Source organism: Pituophis catenifer, unplaced genomic scaffold (assembly GCF_029215685.1).
Source record: "Pituophis catenifer annectens isolate HBS135680 unplaced genomic scaffold, rPitCat1.0.hap2 SCAF_3, whole genome shotgun sequence".
Lineage (NCBI taxonomy): Eukaryota > Metazoa > Chordata > Lepidosauria > Squamata > Colubridae > Pituophis > Pituophis catenifer.
Genome location: NW_027256883.1, coordinates 93289761 through 93305950, shown reverse-complemented (window position 1 = coordinate 93305950; position 16190 = coordinate 93289761). Strand labels below are relative to the sequence as shown.

General features: G+C 39.4%; 1 long non-coding RNA gene across 1 annotated transcript in view; it reads left to right on the top strand.

Moving 5' to 3' along the window:
• The first annotated feature begins 9218 nt into the window (after positions 1-9218).
• The window catches only part of LOC139313695 (uncharacterized), an 87841-nt gene continuing 80869 nt past the window's right edge, over positions 9219-16190 (top strand). The window contains exon 1 of the long non-coding RNA XR_011600150.1: positions 9219-9312. This is a non-coding gene — a long non-coding RNA (uncharacterized lncRNA). The remainder of the gene's footprint in view (positions 9313-16190) is intronic.

Genomic DNA, 16190 nt, shown 5'->3' with positions numbered 1-16190 from the left:
AAAGGGGATAAACACTTAAGCATTTGGTTTGCCACAATTCCAAACATATTTCACATATTTTGTGAATACTGGCCTTATTCTACTGACTAAAAAGCTTTTCTAAGATGCTACTGTATTCATTCAAAATGTATAAATGTCTTGCTTTTTCAATAATTGTTATTAGTTTTTTAATCCATGCTTTTTGTTTAACAGTGTGTAAATGTTACAGCTTGAAAAGGTTGAAGCTGGCCCATATTATAGCCAATCATTAACAAGTGGTTGAAATCATGTTATGGTTTTTCTCACAGTTTCAAAGTTAGCTAACTCCCAAGTAATAAAATAAAACAGAACACATTATTCAATATACAACAATATCAGCACTGTTTTCTGAAATGTCATAGTTTAAGACTTCTGTTTAAATAAAATTCTATCCATTAACCTCAAGTAGGGAAAATGAGATTCTTTGTCATATGAAATTGAGTTTGTTCCTAACTAGAATATTAATTATCATTATTTCATCTGCTTCTGGAATATGTTCTACTGTTACATACAACTGCTAAAATACTTTCTCAGTAAGTTCTATATGGCAGCAGTAATAGTATGATTCTGTTTCAATGTTATGGTTTTATATTTTGTAAGTATCCTTTCTTGGATTTATATCTTTTAAACATTCTTCTTAAACAAATATTATTTTTTACAAATAAGAAATAAATAGCAAATTGAAAATTTGAATTTGAAAATTGTACTGTGCATCATTTGAGTATAGCTATGATGTGTTTAGAAACCAAGGGAATTCTGTTCAGAAATAAGAAAGATGTTGATCAATGAATTTGGTAGTTCCTGATTTAATGATTTGTCACGTGTCTTTAACTTGAGTTGGTTAGAATAGTAGCATATATAGCATTGTTTAGAACTTTTGAAAATATATAATATATAAAAAATATATTTTATAATATATAAAATTATATATACATAATTTTATATATTATGCATTATATATTATGACAGCACAGTGGCTCTGTGGTTAAGACATTGGACTTGTTAGCTGGAAAGTTGGCAGCCCAGGTTCGAGACCCAAACACCATGTGATGGGGTGAGCTCCTGTCCTCGCCCCAGCTCCTGCCAATCTAGCAGTTCGAAAGCATGCAAATGAAGGTAGATAAATAGGTACCACTTTGATGAGAAGGTAACAGCACTCCGTGATGACATGCTGCCCACATGACCAAGGAAATATTTTTGAACAGCATTAGCTCAATGGCCTTGAAATGGAGATGAGCTGCACCCCCTGTAGTTGGTAATGACTTGCAGAGTAAAATCCGCAGGGACTCCTTTACCATTTTTTATAATACCATACCATACCATACCATACCATACCATACCATACCATACCATACCATACCATACCATACCATACCATACCATACACCATACCATACACCATACCATACCATACCATACACCATACCATACCATACCATACCATACACCATACCATACCGCATAGCATAGCATAGCATAGCATAGCATAGCATAGCATTAGCATACCACACCACACCACACCACACCACACCACACACCACACCACACCACACCACACCATACCATACCATACCATACACCATACCCTATTTGTTCTATTGTATTAGATTAGTTTGCCACACCGTCAGATGTTCAGACTGGATTTGTCAATTTTTAACCACCTATCAAGTCCTTCCCAAGGACCCGGGATAGGCAGATGTTGATATTTTATGGTGTTAGAGGTATTGTTGTGGGATGTAAGCAGTTCTGAGTAAAGCTGTTTTTTATAATTGACTGTCAATAATTACGTGCATTATTATTTTATTCCTAGATACTTCTGAAAGGAGAAAAAAGTTCCATGCTGATTTCATTAAAGGAAAACTTTGTGCACTTGGCATTATAATAAGTAGACGAGTAAGTAAGCAAATATCTGCAGGCAAATAATCCTGTCTTTGAACTGTGACCTTTAAGTATCATGTATAGTAAATATATCAATATTTTATATGTCTGGTTAAATAAATTGTAATCCACAAAGCTCATACTAATAAATTGGTGCTTTTATTACTCCAGGTTAGCAATATAATTTTACAGTCTATATGTTTCCCATTAAGCATACTCCATTCTGTCAACTCAGATGTAATCCAAACAGTTGTCTAAACAACCACCACTGCATTGTTAATCCTTTATAATCCAATCACAAAGTCCTCTGGGATTTAATTCAGTTCCTCTCACTAAATTATCCTTGAAGTTTTCTTTCTCCTCCCTTCCATTTAAATCTATGGGCACCAATCTCTAAGGACATTCTAGTTTAACAGCAGGGGATTTGTAATTTTCAAACTGGATATTGTTCATATACCTGCAGGGTCTCCAAACTGATAAATTAATCTACAGGATTTATTATTTTTTTTAAAAGTTTTTTTCTCTTTACACCCTAGGCCTCCAATCCTGTGAACTATTTTATCCTGGACTCAGAGATCTGGTTTTGAATGAGGAATCCAGGCTCATCGGCAATTGGAGGCTGGTGAGCCAGCCATTGGATAAACCCATGTCAAGTGGAATCTCAAAATGTACCAGGCAAGCCCCAACATTATCAGGTTGGGAGCTTCCTGACAGTAGTTTGCTACCTCTCAAAACTGAGCAGCCAGATGTACCAACATGTAGCTCTACCAGGGGTGGATTTAGATGAAAAGAGGCCCTAGGCTATTCCACTTATGAGGCCCTTTCACCTATAGTGAAAGTGTAATTTTAATTTTGCTAACAATTTGAATGTAGGCCCCACTTGATCTTGAGGCCTTAGGCTGAAGCCTAGTTAGCCTAAAGGAAAATCCGGCCCTGAGCTCTACTAATCAATACCCTGCATAGGTGAAAGGGAGTGCACATCTAGACATTGAAGCTCCCTACTTCCTCTGGCTAGATTTGTGGATCTACACCAGCATAAATGGGGTAGGGGACAGCTATTTGTATACCAGTATAGTTTTATGTCAGTGAAAGAATGGGTGTCTGGAACATAAGCTGTCGGGAAAGATCCAGTCTGACTCGGTGTGCATTCCTGACATGCCTAATTCACAGTTCAACACCCCCCAAAAAAACCCTAAGTATGATGCCCAAAGGCTCTCCTGGATCTGGAGGAGGAGGTTCAGATTTTGGCTCAATGCTGAAATGACTGTGTGGCTCTGGCTGTTTGGTCTCCTGGGTTGGGAATGTTTTCATTGTTGGTCTGGGATGGTGTGGCATTTCCCCATTAAAGACCAGCAACTTGGGGGAAATAGTTGGGGATAGGCTGGACTCACAGCTAATCACTGAAAAGCTATGGTCAGGAGGGTCTTTGCTGCAATGGTATGTGAGAATGAAATTAGGAGGCTGTGCAAAGAGAAGCAGCCAAGGAAATGGTCAGATAAAAGGCAGCGTAGTAGGCACAGGAATGTGGCCAGGGCAAATGGTTCAGAAGAGACCCCCATGGGATTGAGCTGGTCTCCTGTTTCAAATAGCTGGAAATAGTCCTTCATTCTGCAGGAAACCCCATTTCACCAATTATGTTGCTGAATATGTACAGAGAAGCTGATCTGCTGTCCTTAAAGTCTTCAAGACAAGAGGTGGCCTTCATATACCTGAAGCACTCCAATTATTTGAAGCCAAGCTAATAGAATAGCTTCTTTTTTAGAATACTGTATGTTCGATCCAAGTAAGTTTGGCCCTTCAAGTCCCAAAATGTTTCTCTAATGCCACCCTGAGACTAGAGACAGGCCTGATGAAAGTGGAGGCTCAAATGTGGGTGACCATACTCAGCTATGGGCTCAGACTATCCTTTTCCCCCCTTGGCTTTGCCCCATTAACTATGAGAGATTATTTTCAGTCCACATAGAAAAATGCAGTGGCAACTAAAATGTCATTCTTGGGCTTGTCTCCAGGCCTTCTACTCAGCATGGGATATGATTAAGCCAGAGTGTTTATTAAAACAGCTTGTAGCAGACACAGAGCACCAATTTGATCTAGACAGGTCGTACATCTTTATTTTATTTATTTATTTATTTATTTATTGAATTTATATTGCCGCCTATTTGCCCATGGCGGCTCAAGACGGTTTACAGAATAAAATTTATTGCCAGTGAAGAACAAGCATTCTGCTTCCCCAATGACATATTTAATTAAACTTGAAGTACCTAACCACTGGAGTACCTTTGCTTTGTCATGCCCTCTCTTAAGCTGTCCTTGAAGTCTGATACAGGAAAATTCCCTACCTGGAGAGACAATGCTGTGGTGGCGCAGTGGTTAGAATGCAGTATTGCAGGCTAACTCTGCCCATTGTCAGAAGTCCGATCATGACCGGCTCAAGGTTGACTCAGCCTTCCACCCTTTTGAGGTCGGTAAAATGAAAATCCAGACTGTTGGAGGCAATACACTGACTCTGTAAACTGCTTAGATAGTGTAAAGCACTATGAAGTGGTATGTAAGTCTAAGTGCTAAGTGTTATTGTCAATGCCCCTATGACTCTGGGTATACAATTCCTCCAATGCCTATATTACAGAGACATTTGTACTAGCCTCATTTTACCATTATTACATAAATAGCCAGGACACACAAGTCAATTTTAAACGACTATCCTGCTTTCAGATATTATCCGTTACAACATATGCTGCCAGATTCTGCGCAGAAGTGTTTAAATTCTGTCAGATGATGGCCTGTGCCATAACTTAATCTTAATGAGCATATAGTTTGTTATTCTACAGTGTTCTGTATTATAATAGTTTGTCTGTCATATATTAACCTATATGTTTCCTATACCCATCTAACATTCCCCCCTTAGATTTCTTTTTTGTTTTTATATATACTTCTATTTTATATTTCTTTAGTTTTTTATAATTATTTTTATACTTGATATATTTATGCTTTTTAATTGAATGTAACTCACCTTCCTTATTCTGATCTTTGACTGTAATAAATATTTGATTGGCTTCAGAAGAGACCCTTGCTAACTTCTTGGGCTATAAATGGGTTGTGGGTTCAGACATACAAGAATGTCAGATGTTGCAAAGCAGAGCAGAGAAGAAACATGACCAGATGAGTTAATCCTATATTATTGTAAGGTTACATTAACAAAAACCTGTGTGGGTTACTAAAACATGGTTTGTTTTGGCTTAGTGTGTGATCTAGCCATCATTGGGTAGGATGCACAACAGGTTCTGTGGAAATCAGCCACTGAATCCTTTGCCATAATAGTTGGCTGAAAGAGTTGAAAAATGGCGAATCTTTCCCCTCAATAAGAAGAGATCTTTGGATAAATTTTCTAGTCAGGCTGACAGGGACAATGACTTAATTTTCACCTTCAGTTATACAAACCTCTTAACCCGGTAAGCCTCTTAATCTCTGAGGAATGAAGGCAGTTGGGAGCCTGCCTGCAATCTTTGATGGTTCTTTTACAAAGACTTTACTAAATGTTGTACTAATTCAATTTATTAACTTAATCAGCCAGAAAATATAGCCCAGTGAAACATCTAGTGAAAGCAAAAGGAATTTAATTTATATGCAATCCTAATATTTTAATCTGAACATCTAGTATTGAAGAATATGCAGTATATAAAACCATGCAAATATGATTTTCCCTGAATGAGGTCAGCTAGCAGAGGGATAGTTTAGCCTTTTTATCAGAGATGGCGATCTGTAGGGGGAGCTCTCTCTTCACACTGCAAAAGTGATCTAAAGATTTGATTAGTCTGGCTGAAAATCCAGCAAACTCCAGATTCAGCAAGCTTCTATTATAGTTCAACAGATACTACATTAGTAATCAAAATTGTGAACCTTTCAAAAATGGCAATTAAGTAGTCATCCACTGAGTGATATAAATCAATCAAAACATCAGAGGGTACCTATATATTCATGACTCTTACCAAAAAAACTTCCAAATAACGAAAACAGTCCATTTAAAGTTCAAGGCTGTTTCTCAAGACTGTCACTAAAACTGGGAAATAGTTTAGCTGCCTGAATAACTTGGTGAAAGACTAACACTTAGGGGGACATGTCCCAAAATGCAATGCCTACCTTTTTCCTTGACTAATATTCATGCAAGAATAGAAAGACATTGCAGGAAACAGTTGGTAGGAACCACAGGTGAAATTCAGCTGGTTCTCACGGTTCGTCCAACCTGTTAGTATATTGTTTAGGCAGTTCGGAGAACTGGTTAAAAATAAAGTGCAAGAGAGGTTCTCGTGTTCTCTCTCTCTCTCTCTCTCTCTCTCTCTCTCTCTCTCTCTCTCTCTCTCTCTCCCATCCCTCCCTCCCTCTCTCTCTCCCTTCAGTTAATAGGTCCACTTAACAGTTGCAGCTGGAATCAGCCATACACGCTGAATCAAGTCAATAAACAACAAACTGACAGGATTAGGGCAGGGAAACTCATCAATCACCCATCCAGGGAATGGAAGTAACCTCTTTCCTTCAGGAAGAAGGACAAGATTACAAATATTTTCATTATAAAGAGTATTAAGTAACACTTCTGTGATCAGCTGATACTCCCTGGAGTGTTGGCTACTTCTTGTTTCTTCCTGGGGGGAAAATACAGGAGGGGACAATGATGCAGCTTGATCATACAGGCCGTGAATTTAATGCATGTGTGGTCCAGCCAGCTGTATTGCTTCTGCTGCAAAGCACTCAATTTAGTACAGAGAGAACATAGAATAATAGAGTTGGAAGGGTTAATGGCTTTTGGCAGCACAATTAGCCTGAGCAGCTGCTCTTAGTTTCTCTCTCAGCTGCTGCGTTTGCTTTGGGGTTGACTTTTTTAAAAGGGGAATGGCTGTTTTAAGTTTTCTGCATTGTTTTAGTGGTTCCTGGCACTGTCCTTTTGGGGTGTACTTCCCTCACTCTTTTTGAAAGCCTCTAGTGATGGTAAGCTATTCCATTGGTTGATTGGTCTCACCCTTAGGAAATTTCTCTTTAGTCCTAGGTTGCTTCTCTCTTTGGTTAGTTTCCATCCATTGTTTCTTGTTGTGCCTTTTGGTGCTTTGGAAAATAGATTGACTCCCTCATTTTTGTAGGAGCCACTCAAATTACCTGACAAAACAATCAGTGGAACAACTTGCCTCCAGAAGTTGTAAATGCTCCAACACTGTAAGTTTTTAAGAAGAAATTGGATAATCATTTGTCTGAAATGGTGTAGGGTTTCCTGCCTAAGCAGGGGGTTGGACTAGAAGACCTCCAAGGTCCTTTCCAACTCTGTTATTCTATTCTATTCTATTCTATTCTATTCTATTCTATTCTATTCTATTCTATTCTATTCTATTCTATTCTATTCTATTCTATTCTATTCTATTCAGTATTGGAACAGTGCTATTTTATTGTGCTATTTTATTGTGAGTTGGACTAAGGAGAAATTTCCTAAGGGTGAGACCAATCAAGTTGGCCATGCCCATCCAGTCACATGACCCATTCCCCACAGAAAACACCAGGAGCCACAAAACCTGGGCAGGTGTGGCTGGGGGAGTGTCATGTGTCTGGGTGGGAGTGACATTGAGTTGGCCACACCCACCCACCCAATCACATGACCACCAAGCCACACCCACCAAGCCACGCCCACAGAACTGGTAGGGAAAAATTCTGGATTTCACCACTGGTAGGAACTCAACTAAAGCCCAAACAGTACCTCAAGAAAATTTTGGATTCTGCATCCACTGCCAACATACCTATCTTCTCTCTACTTTTATGGAAGAAAATGCATGCAGCCCATGAATGTTGTTATTTCACCTTTTTTTATTATTAACTACTACTAACTATTAACTATACATTACACAGACTTATCACCTAATAAAATCATCTTATCTTCAGTCATGGGAAAGTATGGGCACTCACCTGGAAAAACTGAAATCAAGACAAATTGAAAGTGTTAACATTTGTTTATATTTTGGCCATAAAGGCAGGCTACAAACCTATGCACTGATGACAGTCAATTTTACTGAAGATGGTGAGATGCTTTTTTCTAAAGGAAAATCAAAAGACCAAATTTCCACGGAGAGGAGAAGACAAGCACCTTGCGTGTGTATATGAGCAAACCTTTAGACGTATTGCTAGGAACACATTGTCATCATCTGTGCATGGAATACATAGGAGCCTTTACATGTATTATCAAGAAATTCTAACCACCCGTGCATGCATTTCTAAGGGCTTAGATCTCACAGGCACAGCACCTTACTCAATTTCCCATCCTTTAATTACTGGCACTTAAACTGCTTAATTGATTCTTCCTTAAAGGGCTGGTTGAAGGGATGCCAAAAACTCATGGCAGTTTTTAAGGCCAGTGTACAAAACTGCAGTTCGACTTACTTACTTGGTCAGGTTATTGCTTGGTATTGCAATACCATTGAAAAGGTTCCCTGGAGGAGGTTGGAGAGCTAAAAGGCAGACCTGGAACGAACTAGGGTGGGGAGAGTTTGAAAGGCAGTAAGAGATAATTCTGCCACTGTGGTGCTCTCTTGGTTGGGGTTCCTAACTTTTATAAGTCCTTCTTCACAGCCTAAAAGGCAGAAACTTAACTTTAGGCCAGTCCCTGGACAACCCTGTTTGGCTGCTGAGAAGCGATTAGGCTGCAGCCGCAAAGATGCCAAAGGGAGGCCCCTCCAAACCGAATGCTGAAGGGAGCGCGCTAGGGGATGGGGAGCCTATCTGGGGCCCCTGGCCCGCTTTCTTTGCCTCGAAGCTCTCCAGAAAGTAGGCACAGGAGGGAGACGTCACTACTTTCCAACGGGAAGAGAGGGAGGGCTGCTACTTAAAGCTCGCTCCGTGGTTCTTGGACGTGGAGAAGAGAGGTGGGCGAGGCCACCCCTTAGCGACTCCCTCCGCGGCGGGAGGCGAAGAGGGCTGGCCGGCTCCAATTCCACATCCTTCCCCGCGAGGGCCGGAGGAGGAGCAACAACCGCGGCAGCAACTGGCCGCTCGCACATGCAGCAGCTCCGGCGCCGCCTCCCCGCCAGGTCCTCCAGCGGGGACCTGCTGCTGGCGCCGCTCTCCGCTCCTTTTCACATCCCGCTAATTTCCCCGTTTAGCGTCTCGGAGAGTGCTGCCGGCGGGTGACCGCCTCCGCCCAGAGGAGCCAGCCGTCCAGGGTCTGTGCCCCACCCGCCTGCAGCCGCTCTCTTACTCCCCACCTCTTCGGAACCTTCCCGAGCGCTCCGGGTCGTGTCCTGGGGTTGGATCGGCTGTGCAAGTACTACTCGAGCCGAGCCCCTTTCGGAGGATAGTTCTGCGGTGACCACAGTCGCGTCGCCTTGCACTCCTTCTGCCCTTTCCTTGAAACGGAGGTGTGCAAAAAGTGAAGCCTTCCCGACAAAGGTGAGAGTCGGTCGCGCCCTACAGCCTCGCCCTCTCTCTCTCCCTCCCTCCCTCCCTGTTTATCGGAAAGGATAAAGGCTTAGTCGATTTCCGTCGCTTTGTACTTATTTCAAGTGGGAAGGTTGCGCAGCGGCCAGGCTCACGAGGGTTGATAACTAAGTTCGCGGGGTTTGCGCCTTAAAGACTTTGCGTGGCATTTCCTTGCCAGACTTTGTCGCGGTTTTACCAAAACAAAATCCGCGCGTACGCGGGATCGCGGTGTGTGTGTGTGTGTGTGAGAATGTGTGGGCGCCTCGCGCTGCCTTCAAAAACTAAAAATGGGACGCGTTGGACGGTTCTGTGTATCGGTCTGAAGAATGCGAGGGAATATTGAGAAACGGAGGTAGAGGCGCGGGGCGGTGGTGGTTTTAAAGGAGGTAAGTATACAACAGGTCTCCTTGCCCTGTAGACAGAGAAACTTTGGATTTGGGTAGGACAAGGGAGAAATGTGACTGTACACGATTTTGCAGACGCTCGTCGGTGTATTGTAGCTCAACTTTTGTATCGTCTCTGCTTTGAAACGTTTTGCTTCCAGCATCCTGCAGCTTTAAGGTGAGAATTTGTGCCCTTGTCGGCAGGGGGCGCGTGAAGTGAGCCTCTCAGGGCAGCTTATTATTATTATTATTTTTTAAACTCAGGTCGAAGAAGAGGTTAGTGGCCTGCAAAGAAGAGGGAGGAAATGCAGATAGTTCCACAAAGCAAAACTGCTCTAGGTGTTTCTTTGTACTCCTGACCTTTAAAAAAAAAGAGAAAGGAGGCATTTGTTGGCTAAGTTCTTTTAAGATCCACAAACAGCAAATAAAAGTGGGTTCTAACTTGACTTTAGCAATAGCACCTACACTTATGTGCTTTATACCACTCTCTGAGCGGTTTACAATATCAGCACATTGCCCCCAATGATCTGGGTCTCATTTTACCGATCTCAGAAAGATGGAAGGCTGAGCAACCTAGAACTCCAGGCTGTGGGCAGAGTTAGCCTGCAATACTGCATTTCTAACCACTGTGTCACAAGGGCTCTTTAGTAGAATGCTATACTCTTTGTTCTCAGTAAAAGAGCAGTTTTGTAGTGGAGTTCTACCTGTGCTTACTAGGATGTACATAAATCTGAATTTTGAGCATCTTAAAAGTTTCTTTTGGGCCGATCTTGCCTCCTGATGACTTTGTGGATACATCTGTGTAATTAATAGTACAGAAAGAGCTTGCTATTTTCTGGATGTCTTTTCAACTTCCCATTGTGGGATTTCCTAGTGGATGCTGATTCAAGTACTAATTAGGTTTAAGTTTCCCTTGTTTGGGAAGATTAGCCAAGATGACTAGTCAATAGTGTTGTAAACGAAGAAAACAAAAAGCCAAGATATTATCCATCTGTGTTTTAAAATACATTTTGCATCATAGAGGAATCAAAAATATAAGACAGTAGCCTCTTCCCCAATATCTTCATGCATAAACCTTTCATTCTGTACTGTGAAGCTAAATTACCAATATTTAAGTCAATTTATATTCTTTTAACAATTTATACAGTATTCTTTCCTATAGAAGTATGCATTATCTCATTCTTGTTATTAATCTCCAAGCTATTGCTATATTATGTTAAAATGGGCATCTACAAGAATCTTTCAGAACCGAAATATGCAGTATACCCTCAGCTTATTGGAGCTCAGTTTTGTCCAGGTACAGTGAACAAAATCATTCATCATTTTACACATCAGTAGTGCCATTTTATGCATACATAAAACCCCATTCACCATTTATAAAATAGTATTATACATGCAAAAATCTCATTTGCTGCTTAGCAAACATTTATTTCATGTATTAGTCTAGCGAAGTAATGCATGTAAAATATATTCTCCAAAAGGGAGCTATAAAAGTAACACAAGACTATGTCGTAGCAACTAGTGTTATGTTCTAAATACCACATGCAAGTTATCTGCATTTATTGGTTTCTTCCAATAGATATGAAATATTTCTGTTGAAATAATACATTTAAATTGGTAAAACTACATTAATGTTCACTTAGCAAACAATTCGGTTCTTCCCACCATGTCTCCATATACTCTCAAATATCAAATTAATACTTAGTAGCAGCTACTGTTTATAAACAGTTATTATTGGCTTATTAATTTATATTGAAGTCCTGTAATACTAGAGGGAATTCTCTACACTTTGCCTCTCCAATTTGGCTTTCCCCGTTTCTTAACTAAGCATGATTGTAAAAATTAAAAGACAGGCAGGGTAACAAAAATAGAAGGAGGTAAAATTCTATAGTTTTCAAGGATTTTGGGGAGCGAAATTTGCTCAATCTAAAATGGTCCATGTGGCCAATTTTCCAGTACAGTAGATTAACATCAACAATCAAGTAGCAAACAATACCCCAATCAAGGAACTGCCAAGTAAACTAACAGTAAACAACAGCATAATCAAAGAACCAACAAGACCACTCCCACCAACAGTGGCAGGGCAAGCCACTAAAATAGAAAATAAGAAGAAACTCCACTCCCTACTAGCACTGATAATGTTACGTAGTTTGGTAAAGAAACATCTGCAAGAAAACAACCAAGCTCAGCACCAAGGACCCCAGAAGCACCAAGGACCCTTGAGCCACAAATATTCTCTTCTATTGGTACAATAGATAGATCTTGCTATCCTGAAAAAGGAAACATGCCTTCCTTAATGGACTGTAGAAATTTTTTGAAAGAAAACAGGATAGTTTTGCCAAACAAACTTCTGAAATAGCACATGAAACCTCTGTACATATATCTTAAGAACATATGGAGGCATAACATGCAAGTATGGTGTACATTACCGTGGTGAAATAGTCATCTTTCAAATATTAGTTTTCCCCACATACTCGGTTTAAATGAAGCTCAGCTGCCTAAATCTATTGCTGCTTTTTATCACAATATATTTGTATTCAACTTAACCATCTGAGTTAAGCTTGAGGTATTCTCAGTCCATGATGAATTATCAAGACTGTCCAGAGGTAGTTGATTTTGAACACTTAATAGCTCCCTACGGTATCAATTCAGATGTAAACCAATTAATATACCCGGGAAGGGTTCCTAGATCATCAATTAATTTTGTTGCTTTTGGTTTGGAACCCTCAGGCTTATCAATAAATACCAACATATTGTCTAAAAATGGGGTTACTTTGCTTTCTATACCAGTATGAATTAGAACATGAATTTCAGTATAGCCTTTGATCTAACTATAGTTGCTAATGGTTCTAAACTAAATCAAAGAGTAAAAGAGAGAGAAGAGCCCTGAGGGAAAATAAAACTTTGAAAAAAATTAAAAATATGCATTGCCAATACATTTTATCAAAAGCCTTCTCAATATCCAATGAAATGTTGACAGCTGGATCCACTTTAGGATTATTTAAAGCTGTAAGATTTACTGATGTGTCAGCATCTCATCTACAACAAATAAACCCTGCTTGATCAGGATGTACCAGGTGTGCTAGTACAGTATCTTCTTGGGTTGGTTGGCAAGTTAATAAATTTTCTAAATAAATAACATTTCTCCATTTTTATTCATTAATGAAATAGGTCTATTTTTAGTACAGCATACATCATCCTGATTTGGTTGAGGAATACCAGCCCTATAAGCTGGTGGAGTACCAGATGCAAACGTTCTGATAAATACTGAATAGCTTAGAAGCTGAAATACTGGTATTGTATTTGGTTTATACTATTATTTATGTAAACCAACTTGGCAATGGCATTATTCTTCATACTATCATACTATGATTCATATTATCACGCTCTGCCTGAATAAAAAGGTAACAATTTCTTCAAGATGACCTTGACTCCTTGTGATTGCATCCATTCAATTTTGTTGCCAACATTATGGAAATATTTGCTATTGCCTTATTCCATGATGCTTTTTTCAATTTTCCAGTCTAGTGAACAGCCATGGAATTCCAAGTGATTTCCCATCCAAGTTTTAACCAGGGCCAAGTTGTTTAGCTTTTAAGAATTGCCAGTGTGAGCTAGACTCTGCTACTTTAGTGTGCGTTTAGCTTTTTGACTCCATATCTAGTGAAAACTGAGCTAAAAGAAACATTCATTTCCTACCAAATCCTTATGGATTTTTTTTGTAAATAAAAACCTTGAAATATTAAATTTGTGTCTTCATGCATTATGCAGCATTTGTTCTAACTATTGAAATAAAAACCTGAGCTTTTGTTGCTTTATTAAATATGCCAAAAGTTTACATGATCATTGTTTGAATTTCAAAATTTACAACAGTTTGTTTAGTGTCTGTTCAAATTTACCATGGCACTGAAAAAAGAGACTTAATGACCATTTTTCACACTTATGACCTTTGCAACTTCCCCATGATCATGTGATCAAAATTCAGATGCCTGACAACTGGTTCATATTTATGACCGTTGCTGTGTCCCAAGGTCATGTGATCCTCTTTGGCAATCTTTTGACAAGCAGTCATTTGGGAAACCAGATTCATTTAACAACTGGGTTACTAATTTATCAACTGCAGTGATTCACTTAACAACTGAGGCAAGAAAGCTCGTGAAACTCAACACACATATCACTTAACTAGAGAAATTTGGGGCTCAATTGTGGTCGTACGTCAAGGACTACCTGTAGATTCACACCACTTTCCTTGGCTTGACAATGCCCTATCCATCAGGTGTTGGAAGGTGGCAGAGCCCATAAGGCCAAATGGTAGTTTGGAAACTAACAGTCTTTAAGGGGTGGCAAAAATCTTTCCCTTTGGATTCAGCTCCCAGTAGGAACTATCAATAACCCTAGGTTATATCAAGTATATGTATATATCTAATTCCTATTATCTAGAAAATACTGTAGTCTTTTCCTGGAATGGCATGGCTTTCAGATTTGGCTAAAGTGTTCACCTCGCCATCTACTTATTTGCATTGATCACTGATTTTAATTATTTTATTTCTATAGGCGCCCGTCTCAGCAGATGACTCTGGGAAACTCACAAGTCAGAAACACATAATTCAAACCTTAAAATCATTTAAAAACAAAAACAATAAAACCAGTAAAACACTAAAAAAAAATTAACATTTTAAGATTTGTCTAAATTCATCCCTTGGCTTTCTGACTAAGACTGTCTGGGTACTATTCACTTTCTGATTGTTCTGAAACATAATATAGCACATAATCCATATAGCCACTGATGGCAGCTTTTCCTCTGTTGGAGATTTTTGAGTTTCAGCAATGGAAATCAGGCAAACGCTGCCATTACAATATCATATAGAGGAGCTGAATGGGTAGTAGCAGAGCTGAATTCTGATCCTGATGTAAGGGCACATGAGGGGGGGGGGGCAGTGGTGAAATCCAAATTTTTTTACTACAGGTTCTGTGGATGTAGCTTGATGGGCGTGGCAGGGGAAGAATACTGCAAAATCCCCATTCCCTCCCCACTCCTGGGGGAAGGATATTGCAAAATCTCCATACCCACCCTACTTTGGGGCCAGCCAGAGGTGGTATTTGCTGGTTCTCTGAACTACTCAAAATTTACGCTACCAGTTCTCCAGAACCTTTCAGAACCTGCTGGATTTTACCCCTGGGTGGGGGAGGGGTAGTATAATTTGCATTGTTATGATTTCCTCCCAACTCTGGGAAATTCATGAAATAGTTTTTTTAAAAAAAATTTTTTAGCAAGCCTATCTCTATCACCATCTTCTTTTTCTCATACAGCCAAATGAAAGAGGAGAGGGAAAGGGCAGAAAGGTGTTTAGTAGACTGACCTTAACTCTGATCATGATAGTGTGGGTTCTTTTGTTATACCAAATTTTTGCGGTAGCTAGGAAGACTTCATGGTTGGCACTTGACTGTCTGGGTCATCTGCAATCATGCGTTGCCAGCACATGGGAGGGACTTAATTTCCCTGAGGAACTGCTGACTTAATCATTTTTGCCATCTAAACAGGCGCAATGAATATGAAGCCCAAGACATTATTTTGATTGATTAGCCTTTGAAGTTCTATGGAATCTGTTTGTTTCTTTTGTGTGTGGATATTTTGTATACTATAGTCGAATATCAAGTTGCTGTTAGGTGTGAATGATATATTTAACCATAAAACAATCCTCACAGTGATTTAATTGACAGAAAATGTGCTGATTCAGAATTCTAAAAATAAATCTGGTAAGTTGATTTCTATGTTTATATATAGTCAAAATACTAACTTTTTACAGAGCCAAACAATGATGATCCTGAGAAGCAAATGGTTTAGATGGGTTTGTAACAAGCACACAATTAAAAACATTTCAGCAGCTTTCAGTAGTGCTATATTAAGGGAAATGTACTTTGTGGTATTTTGTTGTTGTTAGGCCAAACTAGAATTCAAGCAACCTGTTAAAATATTCTGTTGAACATAAGGTTTATGTATCCTATTTTAGGAGAGGCAGCCGTTTAATGTTATCCTCCCATCTTCTACCCCAGGGCCGACCTGTAATTACTAAACATGAGCATTGAGAAGATCTTTTAATTTATGTCTTCTGTTTTTTCTTTCTGAGGTAGTTCAGCAATTGGTAATATATTACTTCTTTCAAACACAACAGGATTCCTCCAATGGAAGGCAGAATGGCATTGTAGGGAAAGAAATTGTGTTACCTTCTGTTAGATGAACAGTTTCCAGAATAAAAATAGAATAGAATAGAATAGAATAGAATAGAATAGAATAGAATAGAATAGAATAGAATAGAATAGAATTCTTTGTTGGCCACGTGTGATTGGACACACAAGGAATTTGTCTTTGGTGTATATGCTCTCAGGGTACATAAGGATAATAAAATACATTCATCTAGAATAAAAAGATACAACACTTAGTGATAGTCAAGGTTGAGAAATATA